This window comes from Lampetra fluviatilis, chromosome 7 (genome assembly GCF_964198595.1).
Source record: "Lampetra fluviatilis chromosome 7, kcLamFluv1.1, whole genome shotgun sequence".
In the NCBI taxonomy this organism is placed as follows: domain Eukaryota; kingdom Metazoa; phylum Chordata; class Hyperoartia; order Petromyzontiformes; family Petromyzontidae; genus Lampetra; species Lampetra fluviatilis.
In genome coordinates, this window is record NC_136281.1 from 17,006,379 (window position 1) to 17,029,743 (window position 23,365).

General features: G+C 51.4%; 1 protein-coding gene across 1 annotated transcript in view; it reads left to right on the forward strand.

Annotated features, from left to right (window-relative positions):
* Positions 1 to 2,351: 2,351 nt before the first annotated feature.
* LOC144933660 (SERTA domain-containing protein 2-like) overlaps positions 2,352 to 23,365 on the forward strand; it is a 33,875-nt gene continuing 12,861 nt past the window's right edge. Inside the window, exon 1 of the mRNA XM_078858705.1 lies at positions 2,352 to 2,602. The gene's annotated coding sequence lies outside the window, so the exon portion shown is untranslated. The remainder of the gene's footprint in view (positions 2,603 to 23,365) is intronic.

Here is a 23,365-nt window from a genome sequence, read left to right on the forward strand (position 1 = left end):
AAACGAATTACGAAATGTGCAGTGGTCCCCTACGGGATGTCTGCCCATGGATCGTGATGATGATGCAGAAGGTGGAGGGGGCTTGTTCCCCCCCCCCCCATACTGAACAGCTGTACCCCCGTGTTCCCCCTCCCCCACCCGAGGTGGCTGAAAAGACACTCAAGTTAAACAAGAACAGTCGGAACAATGCTGTAGATTCCCCAGTTCCTGGCCATCGTGATCCTACTTCTGCCAAATGATCCCACAGCGGTTGCACAGTCGACGCCTGACCCTCAAGATCTGCTCTGGAACTCTCATCCCACTCGCGGAGTGATTCACTGAGGGCGCGATTATGGGTGCCCCCCCCCACCTCACAAATATTCGGTGCTGCCCCCTAAGTGCCCCCCCCCCCTTGTCACAGGAGGGAGGGGCGAGGAGGGAGGGGCGAGGAGGGAGGGGAGGGGGGGAGAGGAGGGAGGGGGGCGGGGCGAGGAGGGAGGGGCGAAGGGGGGGAGAGAAGGGAGGGGAGAGGGGGGAGGGGAGGGGGGGGAGAGGAGGGAGGGGGGCGGGGCGAGGAGGGAGGGGCGAAGGGGGGGAGAGAAGGGAGGGGAGAGGGGGGGAGGCGGCTCGCGCCTCCCAGCCCCATTTTGGGCAGAGCGCCTTGTGACGTCACGGAAAGGCGAGCATTCCGAGGCCGCGGCCATCACCGCGAGGTGCGGACACGAGACGTCGTCACTCGGCTTTCCGACTCCATAATCTGTGAATAATGATCACGACTCTCCGTAATTGACACACACCCCCAGCGTGGCGCTGCTGCCTTGCTGCGTTGTCGTCTGCGAGTGGTCGCAAGTCGGAGGAGCCCCGCGACTCCCGCCAGTGTGAACGCACGTGCGTGGAGCGTGGTGCTCCTCCAAGGGTGACCTCTGGTCTCAACCCAACACCTTCACAGCAGAAAACAAACCCCAAGACGGCGCGTCGCAGCGTGCCAACAGACCACTGCGATGATGTGCGTCACTGTCTTGTTTTACCCAGTACAGGTGTGTGTGTTTATGAGCCCTGGACTCGGGGAAAGCCTCAAGTGTTATACATCGATTTGCCTTGCTCTCTCTCTCTTGCTGGGTGTGTTTAGAGTGCTTATAAAGTTTACAGGCACGGATTGGCAGGTGTATCCCACGGAAGACCTGGACTGCTGTATAGTCGATGATGTGGTGGCAAGATGATGGATTAAAATCAGTTCCGTTGCTTGATAACTTTATAAACCAATGCATCGGATCGTTATGATCCAGCATCGTATTTAATTCGTAATTCACTTGCCCTTGTCGGCCACTGGAGGCGCTACACTCACCCCACTGTCACAGCCAGGGGTCTGATTCTTGAGTCGAGACCCACAGTCGTGACTCAACTTCAAATCGCAAGGCAAGCTGGCTAATAGTGACACGCCTTGTACACATACACACACAGCCTACTGTATTTAAATACAACATTACTTAGGACGCAACATAACTTAGGATAAAGGTATTTGCAGAAAACGGGGTTAATAAAAATGTTTGTCTCTCGGGACTCAACGAGGCTTTCCTGGATGAAGGGGACGTGGATCGTGAGAGGGCGATCACCGTGCTCAGAGGCGGCGTGGCACGGCGGTCAACAACAACAACAGCAGCGCCCACCTGAAACCCAAGAACCCCCCCCCCATCACCCCCCCCCCCCCTCACAGCCCCCCATCCCCCCCCCCATCACCCCCCCTCACACCCCCCACACCCCCTCACACCCCCCCATCACCCCCCCCATCATCCCCTCTCACACCCCCATCACCCCCCCTCACCCCCTCACACCCCCCCCATCACCCCCCCCTCATCCCCATCACCCCCCCCATCACACCCCCCCGTCAACTCCCCATCAGCCACCCCCTTACACTCCCCCCATCACCCCCCTCATACTCCCCCCATCATCCCCCCCTCACCCCCCAGCAGCAGCCAACGCGAGGGTTAGGGGGCTCCTCCTCGCGTTTGATTGACACACGAGCTGGGCGTGCCGTCGCCAATCAAAACGAATGGGATGGGCGTGGTCACAGACACCTCCCCTCCAATGGCGTCGCGCGATCTGTTTGATTGAAAGGTCACGACCGGCGAGTATCTCGCGGGTCCAGGGGCCGACGAGGAGGGTGGGGGTGGGAGGGGCGTGTCCCCGGCGGCGCGGTGACGTCACGGCGGGTATTGGCGGGACGGGGAGCGCTCGCGGGCGGCAGTCGCGCGCGGCTCGCGACGGGGACAGCGGCGCGTGTGCGCGTGCGCCCTCCTCCTCACCCTCCACCCCGCCCCTCCCCCCTGCACGCGCGAGCCCCCCCAACCCCTCCCCCCACCAAACCCCCTCCACCCATTCCCCCCTACCCCCCCCCCTCAGCGAAGATGTGAATCGAGCAGGGAGCCGTCAAACTTCATCGGCGTTCACTCAACTCGACCGCTCGCGAGGACGACGGAGAAGCGCTCCGGTGTCGGTGCCGTCGCCTGCCCCTGCAGCGCCACGCCGGGCGGCGCGCGGGTCCTCGACGACTGCCGCGGATTTCCGTTAGGATGGCGACGGATTGAAGCGGAGCGCCGCGGGCTGCGGGACATTTAAACTGGAGGTGGGAACGGTCTCAGTGGTACATTCCGAGGCGCGCGTAACGTTGTCGTTATAATAATACTACACGTTGTTATTCTTACTGTGCCATAATCACGGTTAAATCCAATTTATTATTTGAATAAAATAATGTATATTTTTGTGTCGGTTTGAAGATTATAGTTTTGTTGCTGTCAGTTATTGCTGTTTGAGATGCCCCCCCCACCCACGGGTGAAATGGACTCGTCCACGGCGACAAAAGCCCCGTGTCGTGAATCTGACGAGTTACGAGCAACGTGAAATATCTTTTGAATTGTTCATTTGAGGCATTATATTTACATGGAACGATACTGTGTGGGAAACGTGCCGAGAGGTCGCGTGTTGATGCCCGTGTGTCGTGTCTGAATGGCATTTCCAGGCGGCTATGCGCGTGTGTGTCGCTGAGCATGTCACTGAAGCCACATGTCACGAAATTCTATGGCGATTACTAATATGACATAGTAATGATAATGTTACAAATTACCTCGCTGGGAGATAGAGCCAACAACGGCAGTACCGTAGCTTGTTTCAACACAACAAAAATCCCCTCATTGGAAATACTTTTTCAGTAGTGAAAACCCAGTGGCAAGTTCTGCAGCATCAAAATAAGGATCGAATCGTGTGTGTTTGTGTGTTATGTACGTGTGTGTTTGTGTGTTGTTATGTACGTGTGTGTTTTGCGGCAGTAATTTACAACTTCGTCACGATATCGTCAGTGAGTCTCAGGGCCCATTTTTAGGGGGATTCTACTTTGGGATATTTGGCCAATTTCCTTGCTGCGAATTCTGGTGATGAACGCGTGGAGAAATACGAGGAGATGACAATTCAACAAGTCCACCCATCAGGTGGTCATCAACCTGCTTGCTGTACTGTCATTTAGTTTCAGCTCGTAGCCCTGCAGTTTCGGTGTAAAACGCACATGTAGCCAACTTACCCACCAACCCCACCACCAACGTACCTTGTCAGAAGCGAACTGGATTGTGTTTTGAAGGGAAACCCTTCTTATGAGTGGTGAGCTAAGTGTTGGGTGGTACCCATGGGTTTGTAGGCCACCGTCTGAGAGCCAGAAAGCTCTGCTAGCCCCGACTTAACCTCCCAGGACACCTTGTGGTTTGGCTTCCATTGACAACAATACAAATAACCAAAATAATAGACTGCTCAACAATACTGAGGGTCTTCGGGGATACTGTACTGAAGTGTGTGTTTAATAAGGATATGTCTGTTAGAACAATATGCGTGTATGTTAACGTACTCGCTGGTTCTTTCGGTAAAGTCACGTAGGTGAAAAATAAAAAATATTTATTATTATTTTTATATATAAACAACATTTTTTTTTCACCTACGTGGCTTTTCCGAAAGAACCAAAGAGTATGGATTCTTGCAGTCACGAAAACTTCAAATCTGTATGTTAACACTCACATACCAGCATGTATGTTGAACTTCTTCCGCACCGTGTGGAGCCAACTTCTAAGCGATGGTGCGTGATAGTTGGCTGTGTATTACGTACGGAGTGGGATTTTTTTTGGTCTAGCCTCAGGCTGACGAAGTAGTTTTTTTTTCAATCAAGGTATGGTTGTACAGTGAGTTCTTGTTTGACTAAAGGGACGACAGTAATGGGGAGGTTGTAGTGGTCGGCAAGTGTTGAGCTTACGGCTCATACCTCGAAGTCTTGCAGTGGTGTAAACAGCCCAGTGAAGGAAGTGTGGTGGGCTTTTACACGTGCTTTGTGTGATGATTTACGATTGCTTTTCATGTTTAAACGTTTACAAAACATGCCAGCAACAAACTGAAATTAACTGTTTTTCTTCATACTGTGACTTAAGCCTCCCCATTAAATCACTTTACAACTCTTTCACAGTCAAACCATAGAAACTTTCACTATCACAACAATGACGACCGTCACTGTTGGCATTTATTTGGGAAAAGTTAAAATTAAACCACCTCGCAATGCCTGCCTTCAAAAGAGGGGGCCCCGTGTGTGTCCTGGGCCACGCTTTCCATGAGGTCAAGTCCAGCAGCTGTTGCACTTTAGAGACTTCGGGGCGGGGTGACCTTTAGCCGCGCTAACCGGCAGACTGGCGTGCCCGACGAGAAGGGGCGGTCGCCAACAGGGCCCGTCAACACCATCTCCCTGCACACACGTGGCCACCCTACGATTGCGCTCATTTATTGCCTCGCAATAATTTATGCCAGCGCAGCCCCTTTGGGCCTCCTCTCTGAAGAGGAACGTCTCATTCTTCCTCTCGGGAAAACGTGACGTCCGACGAGCCAGGGCCCCACTTGTCTGCCGCTCTGTAAACGCAAATGTGAAGGTCCCTCCGTGTTGAACTGTGCGTGCGACGCGAGGTTTGCCTGTTTCGAGAGGTGGGAGTGCTGCACGCAGCCAAGCAAGATGCAGCCCCCCTCTCCCACGCTCCCACAACTCCATTCATGAATTCACGACGAGGAGGCTCACGTCCCGCGTCGCGAGCGACATGAGTGCTCGCTTGAATGGTGAATACATTGCACGTTTTATGCCGTACGCAGGAGCTGGTTCGTAACTCCCGGTACCTCCAATCCTCTAGGCCAGTCCTCAACATTTTATTTTTATCCAGAGCAAGTGTCAGTGTTGTGCGAAATGGGTGATGTATGGGCAGATCACTCGGTAATGTGCTCAATTGTGTGGGATCTCGGAAGCTAAGTAGGGTTGCTTCAGGATAGTGCTTGGATGGGTGAACACCATGCATAGGCTGCTATGCAGTGGGCAGCAGACGGCAGTGCAAAAAATATATGTCCTGTTCTTCTATGCTCCCACGTCCATGTTCCCTGCTTTCAACTCGCAGCATGGTAGGGTATGATCAAATAACCCTGATGACCCACGTGACAAGGGGAGGACCTCGACCAGCAGTTGATTCATACAAGGGCTGCCATGTACATACTTGTCTGTTAAATGGAAAACATGAACGCATGAGTCATGGGTGGCTTCCAGATACTGGCATTAAATATCTTTTTCAACATATTTTAGGCATGCTTTACATTCTTTCATTTCCAGTTACCACTGTTTTTGTTTAAATCACTACTGTTTTTAATTACTGTTTTTGTTTTACGCACTTCCAATGAGCACGGTTGGATACGTACGCTGCGAAATAATTTTCACAAATATACATGATTACACGTTAACATTTTGTTCTTAGCACACAAGACGTCGGCTGGCTGGGTTGGACCAGAGGGTTGTAGTGCACCAACGTGTTGAGTGACCTCTATTTTGGGAATGTGGGGTAAGTTGCAAGGGTAAATTTGGCAATGACACCGGCGCGTAGAGACTTACACGTGCGGAGATCGCCGTGGTGTCTTTTTACAGGCATCACAGTTGGCTTAATGCACCCTCTGAGGACGGGTCCCCTTTGGACTCGAGCAGCGAGCGCTGTGCTTGCCAGTGAGCCCTCCGCGATGGTGGAGGCTGCAACTCTGGCACAGACACCGAGATTGTTTGAGGCCATCCTGCCAGCTCCATCGGTCTGCAAATTGCGACATGCGAGAGTCAATTTCTGGGCAGTTAATAAAAAATACATACGTGTCTAAAACTGAACTTTTCAAATGGCACGTTCCGTTTAGAAACAAAAGCAAAAGAAAAGATCACATCAATATTTTTTGTATATTATAACCAATACTGAACGCTCATGAAAGCATTTGGCCTGGTATTCGTTGGCAATTGGAATCCAGCATCGAGTTCTCTAAACATGTTGACTGTTCCTCGTGACGACGCTGTGTGCCACCCTGCCCCGTGACGTCACGGAGAGGTGAATATCTCTCCCCGTGACGTCACGGAGAGGTGAATATCTCTCCCCGTGACGATCGGGCAACGTTGGCGGCACGCCCATTGTGAGCACTTTGGGAGAAAACAGTTTTTTTTTATTACGTTTTCACGCGACCTCACGCTGGGCGCTACTCTTACAGACGTGGGCCTCACTGGAAGCTTTTGTCTGTGGCACAGAAGACTACGGCTCTAAAAGAATGTAACTTGCCCAGCATACCAAAAAGAAAAAAATATATTGAACGATTATGATTTTTAACATCAGGTCCCATGCCTATCCAGTTTTTCATGATTGCCAGTCTGCCTAGGTGATCTATAAATTTAGACTTAAAACTTTCGTGACTGCAGGAATTCATATTCTTGGTTCTTTCGCTAAAGTCACGTAGATAGTAAAACAACTAATTGAAAAAATAAGTAAAAATTTTACAATAAAAAAATAAATCGATTTCTTTGCTTTTATTATTTAAAAAAAATTGTATTATAAAAATGACAAATTTTAGTTTGTTTAGTTTTTTGCTTTCTATCTACGTGACTTTACCGAAAGAAACATGAATATGATATGTAAATTGTATTCAATGTGTTGCATGCATCTGTTGAGGTAGTATGTCAACCCAACTAAGAGTGAGGTTAACTTAAAACGTAGGTTTTCTAGACAGTACAGTGATTCATATTTGTCTTTGGATTAGGCCGCGTCGAGGTGTATTGTTCAGATATTTACTAACCTCAGACATGTTATAGCCACGGGGACTATGTAATTATAAATACGTGGTACTGTAGTGATGTCAGGAAGATTAATACTGTATCTTGCGAAACGACGATGCACTTCAATGCCCTATTGGTGCTTCGTTTTTTTAATATTGCCAGTAACTCGCAATTATTATTGTTACTTGAAAACTGCTGACAGAGGGTCAAGACAAATTTTGAACCTAATCCCTATCATTAACCCAAATCTCAACATGCTAAGCAATTGACAACTTAAATCATTCCGTTGTTAGCTAGACTTTGGGGCTAATGCCATGGATTGTGCTTCCAGTCCTAAACAATCTTGAGGGCTGAGTTTGTAATGTTTACTTCGTTTTAAGTGTATTGTTTAGATTACAGTTAAATGTAGGATTAAGGTGTACGTTGTTGTGATGGATATGATCAGGAATAATGGCAGAAATTCAATTAGGGTTAGGGTTGGTAGTAACTTTCAGGTTAGGGTGAGATTAGTTGCTAGGGTGAGAGTAGTTGTTGGGGTGAGAGTGGTTGCTAGGGTGAGGGTGGTTTCTAGGGTGAGAGTGGTTGCTAGGGTGAGGGTAGTTGCTAGAGTGAGAGTGGTTGCTAGGGTGAGAGTGGTTGCTAGGGTGAGAGTGGTTGCTAAGGTGAGAGTGGTTGCTAGGGTGAGTGGTTGCTAGGGTGAGAGTAGTTGCTAGGGTGAGAGTGGTTGCTGGGGTGAGAGTAGTTGCTAGGGTGAGAATGGTTGCTGGGGTGAGAGTAGTTGTTGGGGTGAGAGTAGTTTCTAGGGTGAGAGTAGTTGCTAGGCTGAGAGTGGTTGCTAGGGTGAGAATGGTTGCTAGGGTGAGAGTGGTTGCTCGGGTGAGAGTGGTTGCTAGGGTGAGAGTGGTTGCTAGGGTGAGGGTAGTTGTTGGGGTGAGCTCATTAATGAACTTTCTGGTTCGTGATACAGTGCGGATTGGGGCTAGGATATATTCTTCACCACCACCACCATCAGTGTCGTCGTCGTATTCACGTTATGTAACTTGCTTTAGTTGTTTTCATGGCGCCAGCGCTCTTGTGTAATGTCACTGTAATTAACAGTGCTTCGCCGCCTTTGACAATGTTGCTAGGAGATGTTAACTCCCTCGCCTGGTACGCAGGAGGTCTTGGGTTCAATCCCGACCCTGATGCCTGCTGCTGCTGCTGTGTATTTGGAGTTGGGGTCCTCCGGGTTTTCCCCTCCACGTTTAGAATCAACAACATCACCACGCGTTTAGAGTACTGGGCTGCTATAACATTTCCACGCGATAATCCACCACGTGGTTGAGCTACCGCTTGTGGCCAGGTCGCTTCTCAAAAGAAGAGACACGAGAGCAGCACAGCGGTGCCACAGTGCCGCTGGTGCTGCTGCTGGTGGTGGTGGTGCCTCTGGTGGTGGTGGTGGTGCCACAGTGCCGCTGGTGCTGCTGCTGGTGGTGGTAGTGCCACAGTGCCGCTGGTGCTGGTGGTGGTGGTGCCACAGTGCCGCTGGTGGTGCTGGGGCTGGTGGTGGTGGTGCCACAGTGCCGCTGGTGGTGCTGGGGCTGGTGGTGGTGGTGGTGCCACAGTGCCGCTGGTGGGGCTGGGGCTGGTGGTGGTGGTGCCACAGTGCCGCTGGTGGTGCTGGGGCTGGTGGTGGTGGTGCCACAGTGCCGCTGGTGGTGCTGGGGCTGGTGGTGGTGGTGGTGCCACAGTGCCGCTGGTGGTGCTGGGGCTGGTGGTGGTGGTGGTGCCACAGTGCCGCTGGTGGTGCTGGGGCTGGTGGTGGTGGTGCCACAGTGCCGCTGGTGGTGCTGGGGCTGGTGGTGGTGCCACAGTGCCGCTGGTGCTGGTGCTGCTGGTGGTGGTGGTGTCGTGCCACAGTGCCGCTGGTGGTGCTGGGGCTGGTGGTGGTGGTGTCGTGCCACAGTGCCGCTGGTGCTGATGCTGCTGGTGGTGGTGGTGGTGCCACAGTGCCGCTGGTGCTGCTGGTGGTGGTGCGACAGTGCCGCTGGTGCTGATGCTGCTGGTGGTGGTGGTGGTGCCACAGTCGCGAAGTCTGGGACCTGCTGATGTTGTCGTTCTATGGCGAGTTGTGAATCGCTGCGGGGGTGGTGGTGGTGGTGGGGCAGTGCGGGTGTTGGATCGCGGATGGGGGGGGAGGGGAGCAGGGGACACGGCGTGCCGCGCTGAACGTCGCCACTCGCCCCGTGAACAGCGCCTCCGCTTCTGGGCGTTGTGAGAGCTGCCCGCAGTCGTCGGTCGAGAGGCTGCGTGTTCCAAGCAAGCAATCATTTCACTGCCACCCTCTCACCCACCCCTCTCGGTTGAAACGAACTAAACATTTGATGAGCCCGACAAATAGTCGCCAATGTGAACAGCTTAGACAAGGCTGAACACCGCGGGGACTGAGTGTTCATGGGATGTGCAGGCATTATGTAACTTTAACACGTAGGCTTTCGCGACCAATATCACCCCAAAAAGACCCCCGTATTAAGTATTATGTAACTTATTTTGCTTCGCGATGGTGTATCGTCTAGTAATGAGCAAAATAAATAGTTTGCGTGCGCTAATGCGAGCGTGGTTGTCTGCAGCAGGGGAATGAATGATGGGTAACAACTTCGGGCTGCGGATGTCGAAGCACAGTTGTCATTAGCAAATCAAACAAGAATACGAACACGTCTTTAAACTAACAATTCAGGCAGTCGACCTTCTTCAGGATCAGATCTTTTGTTTAAAAAGTGTCAAAAAACCCCTCTCTCTCTATGTTTATAAATCCTTCCTCTGCTCAAAGCGCTCGTGCGAGCACGGTCTCTGAAGGCGTCTACCCGGGGTGAAGAAGCAGCCCGCCGTGTGACGAGGTCATCGCACAGAGAGCGAGAGACACGTGCCCGCCAGATAGGGGCAGCTCCAACTACAGTGCGGTGTTGCAGCAACTCCTGGGACGCTGCTGCTGCTGCTTGTAATGTAACGCTGCTGCACTTGCACGCAGCGCCACCGTGTACAGTGCGGTGTGCGTTTGTGTGCGGTGTGTGTGTGTACGTACGGTGTGTGTGGGGTGTGTGTGCGGTGTGTGTGCGGTGTGTGTGTGCGTGCGGTGTGTGTGCGGTGTGTGTGCGGTGTGTGCGGTGTGTGTGGTGTGTGCGGTGTGTGCGGTGTGTGTGTGTGCGGTGTGTGTGTGTGCGGTGTGTGTGTGCGGTGTGTGTGTGCGGTGTGTGTGTGCGGTGTGTGTGTGTGGTGTGTTTGCGGTGTACGTGTGTGTGTGCGGTATGTGTGTGCGGTGTGTGTGTGTGCGGTGTGTGTGTACGGTGTGTGTGTGTGCGGTGTGTGTGGTGTGTGTGCGTGTGTGTGTACGGTGTGTGCGGTGTGTGTGTGTGCGGTGTGTGTGTGCGGTGTGTGTGGTGTCTGTGTGCGGTGTGTGTGTGTGTGTGCGGGGTGTGTGTGCGGTGTGTGTGTGTGCGGTGTGTGTGTGTTGCTCTGTGTGCACGCGTGGTGGAGCGGTAACCCGGCGAGCCGAGTTCGATTCCCGCTCGTGGACAACGCCGGTGACGATTTTCTGAACCGGTCGTGGGCCTCGCCCGGGTCGACTCGGCCTCAAATGAGCACCCGGTGTGTGGCGTGGTAAACATCGCCACTGGGGAGACAAAGGCGGCGGCGGGGGGGTGTTGCTGGCCACCCAATTCCCCTCGAGTGCTGTGCCGGCCTTCATAGATAGGTGATACTCGATAATAGCACTTGCCCGAACAGTCTGTCCTAGCTTTAAGGGGGTCCTTTGTCTTTGCTGTGTGTGTGCGTGTGTGTGTGCGTTGTGTGTGCGGTGTGTGCGGTGTGTGTGTGCGGTATGCGTGTGTGCGGTGTGTGTGTGTGCGGTGTGTGTGTGTGTGTGCGGTGTGTGTGCGGTGTGTGTGTGGGTGCGTGTGTGTGCGTGTGTTGAATCCCCTCTCTGTTTTGTTTTCTGTCCCGCTCCCCGCCGCCAGCTGATCACGGCCCTCAAACGTCAGCGATTTTTTTGTCTCTCTCCTCGCCCCCTGCTCTGGGACCGGAGTTGCCTGCACGTCTCTCCCGAGCCAGAGCAGGCAAATCGTGAACCAAATCCCAACTACTTTTACACCCTCACGCCTAACCACACCAGGCTTGACATTACAAGTTTAGGCTTAATTAATGCTGCCACTTGCACTCATTCCATTGTTTAATTGCTCTTCATCATCATGCAACTGCTTCCAAATATTTCTACCCGAAAAACGTTACCCAAATATAAACAGTAGCGTTCGATTGCTGACCTCAAATGTTACCATGAAGACCGAACATCTAAAAAACAAACCTACTTTGGCCAACCGCACAACATCAACCCCGTACAGGGACCTTCAGCTTTTCGCAGTCAACCAACAAAAGCCTCCTCCGCTGCCCACTTGCCCAGAGCCCTCTCATCCGCCCAGCACCCACCACACTCGCCCAGTAGCAAATCCCCCTGCAGGGCACGGAGCAGCACGCTACCACCACCACCACCGCCTGCCTGCCCCCCTCCTCCTCCTCTCAGCCTTGGCAAATACAAACCACCCTGCCTTGCAACAAAGGGAGTAAATGAGCCACCGACTGTACCCCCCCCCCCTTCTTTCTCCTGGTACAGAGTGTACAGCACAGCGAGTCGTTATTGCGCCGTTATTAAGCCCCGAGACGCCGCCGCCGTGGTGGTGGCAGAGCGAGCAGGTCGCCACATTAGTCACGGTCAAAGGAGAGCTGCGGCAACGTGGACAAAGCTTGCCGCCAGTGTGCATATTTTGCACACACACACACACTTTGCACACTTGCGTGTCCAGCGAGTGTGCAAAACCTCTCCTGGTTTGTGTGTGTGGCGTGTATTCTTGAAGCCTCCTCCTCCCCCTTTTCGCTGGATGATGAGCAGACGAGAGAGCCCAGCGTCCGGCGGCGAGAGAGACGGCCGCCGGGTTTGGCTTTCGCGTAAACCGCGTTATTAACGTCTCACACAAATCACTCAGGGGGTGGCCGCGTTTCAAACGCGCGCCGGGCAAACCCAACAACGCGGCGCCTACTACGACTGCCAGTGGCCGCTGTAAACGCGAGCATCATTCATCAATGCAAGGCGTAGTGGGAATTTGTTTTGTAAATTACCAAAACGCGTATTTACAACAGTTTAGCTTAATATACCGTCGCAATGTAAAGGTAGGTCGAGTGGATGCGTGTATATGGGGTGTGCGTTTGTGTGTAGTTTGGTTGAGTTGAGTGTCCAAATAACTGAGCCAGGTTGTACCACAGTTCATCTAAAGTAATGCAGCCGCTTGGCCCCTCGCTCCGGGTGCTTCACTAAAACGAGCATCGTGGCTTTGTGCGGGAGCAGCAGTGCCGGCTAATACGTTGCAGGTGTATGGACCGTGCAGCGAATTCTCGTGGTGGTTTTGGAACTGCTGATTGCTGAATCTTCACAAAGAAAACCCCTGGACTGAGCAACTGAGCGAAGGGTTTGTCCTGTTGGGAAGGGGATGATGGGCTGCTGCTGTTGGCACGGATTGCGAGGATCGGCGCAAATTGGGAATGACTAAAGTACACGGAGAGAATCAATCCCAGATGCACGAGTGCCACGCGACCTGTGCTGGCAGTGCTCCCCGAACACTGCGGTTCCTTGTGTCCAACTTTTTTTTCTGAGCACAGCTGCGCACTTTTTTGAGAGAAAAAAAATTGTTTGCCGGACAGCAAAATTCATTGAGGGCATGGAGCTCCCAAACATTCTTTGCTCGCAAGAAGGCGGCGGCGCTTGATCAACGCCCAGCGGTCCACCTCGAAAGTTGCCTGCAAGTAATTATCAAATTACGCCTTGAAAGACGAATGCTGTATTTTTTAACGGCACGCGGAAATAAATATAAGTCTTGTGGAAGTTTGTAGAGCTTTTCTTTTTGGAGGCATGGCGAGCGCGGGACCTGAATCCTCCAACGGCATCTCGACTGAGAACAATTATAACCCTCGAGCCACGACAAAAAAAAACTATTATTAACCCCGACGACGTATAATGAATAATGTGGTGTTAATGAGCTCAAACGTTTGGCATCATCTATAACTCACAGGTTATCACGACACGCGTTGCTTTGTAAATACAGCGGTGTATCACTTTCCAGTGAGCGTGTGGGAATTGCTTTTGGGTTGCTGTTCCGCATGCGCTAGCGGGAGGACCCGAGCGAGTGTTGAGTAAACCATGAAGTGGCCCACGCTCCCAAGTGCCGCTTGCTCCCCGCATCGAGGGTCGGACTGATTCTGAGGTCAGTGCCGGCGACGAGGAGTGAGGCTCGGTATGCATTTACGGTATTGCCATACTGCCGAAAGGCAATTTTTGGCTTAAAGGATAATGAATGGATTTTTAAATGCACGGTAATCGCATGAAGCAAATTGAATTTGTGTGCCTTCTCTCGGCAGCGAGGGTCTTTGTGTGTGGCCAGACCTTAGACTTGTGTCTTGAACAAAGAAATTAACCTTACATCTAAACACCAGAGCTTATTCGTAGAGTTCAGCTCTTTCAGTTTCTGCTGCTTATTCCTAATAAACCCCAATGAAATATGCAGTATTTTAGGAGTGAGGTTTATTCGCCTATTTTAAGGTCCAAATTGGAGGGATTTTTTTCTTTTTTTCTTTATGTACACCGATGTGACCTTTGTAGTTTAAAATTTTAAAAAATATTTGCCCGTACTTTGAGACTATTTTTGGAAATTATTTTTTGCAAATACGTGAAAAAACAAATATGGTTGATTTTAAAATATATATAAATAATCCATTATTCTAAACTTGCCGGTTTTTTCTTCAACATATTAAGGTTACAGATAATTCGTCACTTGCCGCATGTAACAATTGACGCAATACTTATCATCACATTAGTACCAATTACCAGGTGGCATTAACATGAGAGAGCGGGCATCATATGGGGGTATGTGGTTGTCCGTGGCATCACCACCGCTGCCGCCACCACTACCACAACTTGTTATCTGCTCACCGCGCCGTAGTCCGCGAGAGGTGGTCTCGGGCGCAACACGAGTGGCCTCGCCAGCCCCGCCGCCAGTGAGTAATCCCGCATGTCAGCGATTACAAGCACCGCGATTGACACCGCAGTGCGCATGGACGTTTAAAGAATATAGTTTCTCCTTGCTCCCATCAATCTCTGGCCACGAATGTGATTGCGTGAAGGTAGGCGGCAGTGTCAACCCGCTAAAGACGAATGCGTTTTCATTCACTTGTATAATTAATGCAGGAGCCGGAGGCCTTGAACCTTGTCCCGGATTCCGCTCACCGCGTGCGTGTGTGCGTGTGTACAGTGAGCAGCAAGGCGTGCAGACAGCCGGCGGTACTCGATGTACAGTAAGGCACGGCGTGCGTGCGCACTCTCTCTAAACAAAAGCACAAGTCGCCGCCACCGGCCGGAGTCCCAGGGGACCCCTAAGAGGATAAGCGCCTTTAACAAATTCAAGAACGGGGAAAAGGCCCTTCTTGCCGTGTCGTCGCGCTCGCTCGCCCGCCCGTGGGCTAATGGAGCGGATCGGCGCGGCGCGGCGCTCGTGCTGGAGCCACATGCGGCGCCTCGCGGCGTAAACTGAACCCTGCGATGGGCGAACTGTACGATTCCGACGTGCAAAAAACTAAATATAATAAAGAATGAAAAAAAACTGACTGTAATGCTACACCGAGGCGTATTATCTCTCCGGCCACATTTGCCGGTGCGTGGTTGCGACTGTGGGCAGTGGTTGGTGCAGATGGGGGAGCTGTGTGCTGGTTCAGATTTCCCACTTCCTCCTAATCCCCCCACCCCACCACCACCAGCCACCGTTGAGAAATTGTCCACATTCTGTAGAACAGCAGACGTGCAGGCCAGGTGTGTGTGCCAGGTGTACAGGTGAAGTTTCAAGGTCAGGTGCATGGGATGGGTATACATGCCAGATGTGAAACTCGGTAAGATTTTTATTACCTTCCCATGATGTGGCTCACATATTCTCGTACGTGCAAGTTCTGCAACATATAACGAAAAGTTACAATATAATGTATGTATGTTGAACTTTTTTCGCACCGTACGTAGCCAACCGTGCAAATCGGAGTTGTGGAGGAAGGACAACGGACTAAACACAAAAGGCAGTTCAAAATGAATACTTTTTCAATTAAAAATCGTGAGTCACTTAGAGGATCGCACCTGCCACTCAACGGTGTGATTCCCCAGGGATGATGTCTTGGATAACTGTGCCACGTGCTCTCTCGTGGTTCTTGTCACCATCTCAAAAAGCAAGTATCTGACCGTCTCCTGCCTGCAGGTTACGTAGCGCTTGGAATGAATTCAGTGGCCACATTTTGTTCGTAGCTGCTGAGGATGGTTTTAAATTGCTGTGCCTTTGGGACTGCGGATTCATGATCGCGTAAGTGGACTTTTTAATTAAACAGAATTAATCCAGTGGCATTGAGTGGCATCCGACACACAGAGCCTCTCATCAATCATAGGAGAAGAGCACGGTGCTTTTAATTGTGGTTCATTGTAGATAACATTATAATTTATCGCCATTACATTTTGAAAAATCCAATATTGTGCGGTTGCCTGTGCTTCATTGGTGCCCTATTAAATTTCTGCGGCGCCTCCCAACGCCTCGCCGTTGCAGATTGTTGACATCTCCGTGGCGTTATTGAGCGTGGAGACAACCCACCGTTTGGCTTGGTGGCACGCGCAGCTTTACCTCCTCATGCTCGGGGAGGGTAACGCAACACCGCAGTAGCAGTGTGTGGAACGTTCACGTGGGCGAGCCACCTTCATACTGCGTCACTAAAAATAATAGTGCAGCGCGCGTGTGAAACGTGGAGCCACTTAGGGGATTGCCTGCAAAGCGGCCGGCCTGCTCGCTGCTTAGCCAAGTTTACACGGGTACACCAGTTGGACTCCTGCTGCTGCTGCCTCTAATGTTTAGCAGGGAGCTCTAGGGCTTGCCATCATCGGCTGTCAAGTGGATTTCAAACACGGTTTGGTGTACTTAACAGTACACTATGGTGTGCTAGCATCGGAGCCTACATTTGAAATTGTAAAATTACCTGCAGCTTAATTGTAAGGAAGATAAGTCGGTGAATAGCCACGATTATCCAGGTCTTAAATATACAACATACAATGAACACCTCTTGGCTTTCACCTGGTTAAATATAATGAATGCGCTTATTGTAAACTTCAACACTTTGCAGCGACCTTTACCTTTGGAGGAGGACAATACGCGCATTTTGTAAGGAACAACAAAGGGTCCAGGAGGAATGCTCAATGCTGCACAAGGAATGTAAGTGTGAGGCTCACAAATCTACAAATTGAGCAGCGGAGCAAACCCTTACCATTTCATATGTTGACACTATTCGTGTCGGAGCGAATCGGTGGTAGTGGTGAATAAAGGTTGCGCGCAGAACGACAGCGGGGTCGTGGCAAGTTCCCGACAGATGCGCGGGGACGGGGCCAGGGGTGGGCCAGGGCACGCGGAGCCACCACGCAGCTCCCTGCCACACAACATGTGCAGCCTCTCGTTTGCCTCCAGGTGGGGCGCATATGGCATGTAATGGACCTGGCCCTTATTGTGATTACCAACAAGACCTCTCTCCCTCTCTCTCTTGCCCCCACACCCAACCCTTGCAGCGACACAACCCCGACTAACGCCAGCCATTTCCCACCCCTCACCCATTCCCCACTGCTCGCTCTTCCTCCGTCCCTGCTGCCGCCGCAACGACCCCCCCCCCCGCAGACCGCAGACCTGCTCGCTTGCTCGCTCGCTCGCTTTTTTAAAACTAAAAGCCAGCCAGCCTCTTTTTGACGCGTTCGATAGGGAGCAGCGTTATTCCGTTTAAAGTTCGTAATGACAGAGAATGTGGGGTGTAGGTGACTTTACCGAAAAAACCTAAGAGTATGAATCCTTGCAGTCACGAAAGCTTCAAATCTAGAATTAAACCCCATGGAGCTTGTCGTAAGTACGTATATGTCGAATCTTGAATTGAAGCTTTCGTGACGGCAGGAATCCATACTCTTTGGTTCTTTCTACCGACGTGACTTTACCGAAAGAACCAAAGAGTTTGTATATGTCGAACTTATTTAGCACCGTACGTAGCCAACCGTGATATTTATCGGAGGTGCGGAGGAAAAAAAACATGTTTGTGCAGAGCAAACTATGTAAGAAAATGTTTCAGGTTAACCTGATGCTTGGCCTATTTGTAACGAGGCAATCATCAGATTGTTCTTATTGTCAGAGCCTGCATAACGTCTGACCACTGTTATCTCTTACGGGCCCCCATTCAAAGTCAATGTTGCGTTGCGGCCACTGTCGGCGTGAAGCGCCCCGCGAACGCTCTGAGCGAAAGTGCAACGCACGTGCCCACCGTCAAATTAAAGGTCCGTTAATAGCAGTGGGACACTTCAGAAAGCAAGTGAGAGAGTGAGTGTGTAGTGCAGCGGGTTACCCGGGTTTCATTCCCGCTCATGGTCAACACCAGTGACGGTGATCTGAACCGGTCCTGTGTCTTCCCTCGGACGACTGAGCCTCAAATGAGTACCTGGTGCGGTGTGTAAACATCGCCACTGGGGAGACAAAGGCGGCCGGGCGTGGTGCTGGCCGGACATCCATCCTCTCGTGCGCCGTGCCGGCCTTCATAGGAGCTCGCCAACAGCACTTGCCCAAACATTCTGTTCAGGCTACACGGGGGGGGGGGGGGCATCTTTGTATCTTGTATATGAAAATGAGGTCGATGTGTGCCCACGTCTGGACGTGATGGGTTGGAGCGCGCCGTCTGCACGCGCATTCTGGCGCGAAGCCTCCCCGTGCCAGCGCAGCGTGGCCTGGGGGGGGGAGGAGGCCAGGCAGCCTCAAATAATTTCCACAGAATTTGTGAGAGGAGTGGGGGGGGAGAGAAAAAAAGAGGCTCTGGTATCAAGGAAGGGCTGTGGCCCCTGTGGGATGCAGGCATTTGAAAAATGTACGACGACGCTGCTGCTGCTGCCGCGTGTTTCTGCCGGCTTCGGACACGGCGATGCGTCACGTGCGTGCGTGCGCGTCTCGCCACACCGCCACCATGCGCCCTCCTCCCTCGTGATGTCTCCCTCCCAGACGGCCTGCCGCCTTGCCCGTCTCTCGCTGTCTGCTGCTGTCTCACCCCACTCGGTTTATCTCTGTGGTTTTTGTTTTCTCCAGGTCGCTATACACCTTTGGCTGGCCCACTCTCAACGTTCACCTTCACCGAACTGATTGGTTTATGTAAACTCTTCTTAACATTTCAGGGTTAGATAATAATAATTGTGTTTAGCTCTAAATATAACCTTTGCACAACTGAGGACAGTACAGTCCCTTCATTATACAAGTTGGTCTTTTTGAACCACTTGTTTGACTTTTACAATGAGAGACAAATTACTTGGCGATACTCTGCCATGTGCTACGAATAAAGACCATTGTCTGAAACGTCGCTGATTATGTTTTCCTTTTGCGGCAGTGTTATTGGCGAATGTGTTGAGTTTTTTTGTCTTTTCAAATTATTCTGTTGAATTTCATTTCCTACTCACCCACCTTTACCACTTCAGAAATGTCACTCTTCTGGTGGGGCAAGGTGTTTGCAAGTGGAGGCACTTTTTGTAAACCTGGATGTCAACTCTGCTTTCGTATTCCGTCCAGGCAACCCGAATATACTTTTTTCTAAATAAACTGACAAAAAAAAACAAACGCTTAATATAGACTCGTTGGTTTCTCTATAAAAAAACGTGTGGAAATCCAAATACCATTTATTTTAAATACAGTTTTTGTTATCATTGTATTTGAATCAAAAGCGGCATAATTAATTTACGGTGTGAACGTCAATGTGGCAAACAAAGCCTCAAATCATTACATCCCTTCAGAGAGTGCAGCAGAAACAGATGAGTCCACAATAAAGACATAGCTTCACGTGGCGACCGCAGATTTTTGGCCTGAAAACAACCCATTGTGCATTGATTGCACACTCGATACGCGTACATTTAACGTACGGCTGAATAACGGACGCAAGTTTTGGCTCTCACGACACATTAGCGCCGGTCATTTAATCTGAAATCCGTTTTTTTTATTTACTTTCAACGTTCCAGCGTTTTCGTGGGCAAGGAACGTGCCGTGTGCGAGGAAAGTCAACGCTTGTGCATTCGTGCGCGCACTGTAGGCGCCGCGTACTCTCGGCGGGTGCGTTTCGCAGTCGGAGCGCGTGCGGGCAGCGTGTTGCACCTCCGTGTTGTGCTTTGTGGCTTCCTGTGCAGAGAGCACAGATGGGGGGGGGGAGGTGGAATGGGAGGGGGGGTGATGGGGAAAGGGGAGGGGGTGGTCATGTTTGGTGGTAGGGGTGGGGGGGCTATTGGGAGAGTGAGGGTGGGGGGGGCATGGGGGCAGTCGGGGTAAGCGAGTGGGCGGCTGATGGGGCCCGTCCGCCCACCCCGGCCCTGCCGATCGGGCCGGGCTTTTGTTTGCGAGGAGCGGGAGGCGGAGGCGTTGTCTGGGTGCGCGTCGTGAAGGCGTCCAGTTTCCTCCGGGCGGTTTCCTGCCTCTGCCGGTGCCGTGCCCCCCCCCCGTGCCTTTGGGGCGCCGCAACAAACGAAAAAAAGAGAACTTGACTTGTCTAACAAACCAAGAATGGGCTCGTGTGTGTCGTGTTTGTTGTGTGTCGCGTGTGTTGTGTGTGTGTGTTGTGGGTGTCGCGTGGGTGTCGTGGGTGTTGTGGGTGGGTGTTTCACACACATTTGTGTCCACACGACAACATTGAGATTGGACGAATTATGTCCCCAAGTTAAAACTCCAAACTCTTCTTGGGAGTCACATTGGTAGCGCTTCTTTCTCAAACTGCGTGTGTTTTCTCTCTAATGCCACGAAGGCCACGTTAGCTATGCCATGCTCAATGGTAAACAATTCAACTCGTCAATACATTTTCACTGCTACGCTTCGGGAAAGCCTTGAGCTCGGGTTGATTGATTACTGTGGCTTGCTGGTCGAGTGATGGGCCTCTAAAATGTAGGGTTCACAGACTTATTAAAGCTGACCTCAGCCTGCCGATAGTTTCGCTTTGCGTAAACAATATCAACAACTCTGCTGTTCGTAGTAAAACAGAATCTCATGAATATCGTTCACGGCACTGTTGAGGCTAAATGTTGTCACGTTAAATAATTAAAGTGTGTGACACTGCATGCGAGGATGACTCCACGCCGACCCGCTGCAGGCAGTAAGTTGGTGTCTGTCTGATTTGGATGATTAACTTTCATCCTAAGCCCAATGATTTACTAATTGTTTTGCAAGAGAGACTTGTTTCATGGAATTGTGAGTTTCGGCCTTGGTATTTCCTGCCTTTCTGTTTGAAAATAAGCCATCAACTCCGCTATCTTTCCATCGCGAGCATAATTTGATGAAGTTAAAGCAAAGCATAATACTGTAATGGGAAAGTTAATTATGGCCCTGAAAGCACTAAACGTTGTACACAGCATTGACCACTGGCATGAAAACGACCCAGTCGGCCTGGTTCCTAAAGCCTCACTTTATTAGCAGCAATGAATCATTGAGTTATTCTTAAATTAAAACCTTTTTGTGTGGTCATAGTTGAGATTAAAGCCAAATATGTCGACCCAGAGAAAGGCAAATTGTGCGAGTCAATTACCTTTATCGCAAACCCACTTTTGTTGTTGTTGTTGTTGTGGTAATAGCCGCAAAATGGCATTAGCCACCATAACAACATAAATTAAAAGAATCCAGCAGGGCAAGTTTTTTTTTCTTCAGAACAATGGTGGTACTGGTGGTGGGGGTGGTGGTGGGAGGGGAGAAGCGCTTTTGATGCCCCGAGGAGGAGGAGGATCGAGAGACGGACGCGCGCCTCACCCGTGGGTGGCGGGGCGCTGCACCGCTCGAGAGGGAGAGAGAGAGCAGCCGTGTACAGTAGCAGCAGCAGCTGCTGCAGCAGCAGTACTCCTCCTCCTGCTTCTTCTCCAGTGCAGCAGCAGCTGCAGCAGTACTCCTCCTCCTGCGTCTTCAGTGCAGCAGCAGTAGCAGCAGCAGTACTCCTCCTGCTTCTTCTCCAGTGCAGCAGCAGCTGCAGCAGTACTCCTCCTCCTGCGTCTTCAGTGCAGCAGCAGTAGCAGCAGCAGCAGTACTCCTCCTGCTTCTTCTCCAGTGCAGCAGTAGCAGCAGCAACAGCTGCAGAAGCAGTACTCCTCCTCCTGCTTCTTCTCCAGTGCAGCAGTAGCAGCTGGGTGGGTGGGCTGGAGGTGACGTTTGCATTGATGGTAGGGATCATGGGTAGAGTTTTTTTTAAATAAAGGTGTCCAGTTTTGGGGGTCGCATTGCCCATCCCCCGTGCCCCACCCCCTCCCCAAACTGGACACCTTTATTAATTCATTTTCAGTCGTTTAGAGTTAAGATTTTAGGGAAATAATTATATGCACCCGCGATTCCTGATGTGAGGGACAAAGCGAACCCCCGCCCCCCCCCCAAAATATAGAAGTCAAACTCCGCCTGTAGTCGGGATTAAAGGGGGAGGAGGAGTCCTGTGTGGGTTTGTGTGTGTGTGGTGAACTCTATTGGAGGGGTAGTGGCGACAAGGCGCGCACGAGGCGTGAGTGTGTGCGTGTGGCACCGCGTGCCAGCGGGGCCGCGCCAGGGACACGGCTCACGTGGCATCATTAAGGCGGAATCGCAACAGCAGTTTTGTTCTGTGTGTTGAAACTGCGTTTGCACGTGTGTCTGTCTGTTACGGGTGCTTGTGCAAAGTCCTCGGAACATTTAGGCTGCGTTTTGTAATCGGATGCGAGTTTTTTGCTGTTGCGCACCCAAAAATTTTCCGAGTTTCTGTGTCGCATTTTGCATCCCTGTGAGATATGTTTTTGGAAATAGTGAAGTTTGTCGTTCATACTTCTCTTGGGTTGACAGCAACATGGTTGACTGCTGAAGATATAGTCGAGTTCCACTCATTCATAAATAGGGTGGTATTGTGGTTCGCCTGTGAATAATGGACTTGTTAACGCCGGCCGTGTCTGCAGCCTGCTCTTTAGCCTCCTTCTGCAGCCTCGCATGCTCGTCCATGGTGCTGCTTGTGGGTTCTGTGTATTAGGAGAACATATTTCCAGATGCAAATGTTCACTTTAGCTGTAATTGTGTGGATGTGCATATTTTATGAGGCATGAGAATCACATTTGTGTAACGCCTCCACTCGCTCTGCAGAATTAACGCGTGGCTTGTTTGTGTATCCATGGCAGACAACGGGAGACCCAGAAGTATGTCATCTAAACCGATTTGTCAACCATAATCCCCCTTTTGCCTACTTAATAAGCCAAGTAATCTTCAGCTGTATTGTAAAATATTTATTCAGCATTATTCTGTGGTCAATTGTATCCAAGAATCGACTTAACACTCAATCTCTATGCATTTTTATTAGCATAAAATTGGTCTCTGACGTCAATGTGCTTGCACAGAGATGAGTGCAATCGGCGGTATTAGAATATGTTTTGAATGCCGCACACTTCATTAAAATGAAGATTTAATTTAACAAACAATAAAACCTCTCGGTGCACTGTAATTGATTTCCGTAGAGGGCTTAACGAGCGGTGATACATTTGAACGCGGCCGTGAGGATCGCGTGCGGTGCGTGCGCTGCGTGTCTTCGGACCCCAGCGTTTGAGATGGGGAGGGTGCAGAGGCGGTGGGGGGGGCACGGCAGGGGGGGGTGTATTCTCCCACCCCCACCCTCCACCCCGCCCCCCAACATGGGAGGAACTCCACGTCCCGCCGCCGGTCGGACGCCAGGCGTGGACAGCTCCTGGGAAGCTGGCGGGAGCTGCTGGGCACCGCCCCAAAGCCAGGCCCCGACCGCAAGAGCGATGCCGCACGTACGCCCAAGGGCCTTCCCTTCCGCCCAAGGGCCTTCCCTTCCGCCCTTTGACGCGGGTGAAAGGACAAGCCCGGCACTCCTCTGCGACCTGCGGTGACATTTGGGTGACGTCACGTGCGTAGCGCTAACACAGAGGCGAGGTTTGTGTCGGGGAATCGAAGTGGTGCGGCGGTTGACGGCGTCTTGAGTTCAGCTTCCTAACGTTGGTTGTGGGTCGGCCCTTCAGCTGGGTGGCTCAGTCTGAAATGAGTAGCCGACCTGGTGAAGTCATACAAACAACATTAACATGCCTCATTTATTGCCAAATATACATTTCTCCCTTGAACGCGATACCGCACTTTAATGTCTGGAGTCTCTCGACTGATTAAT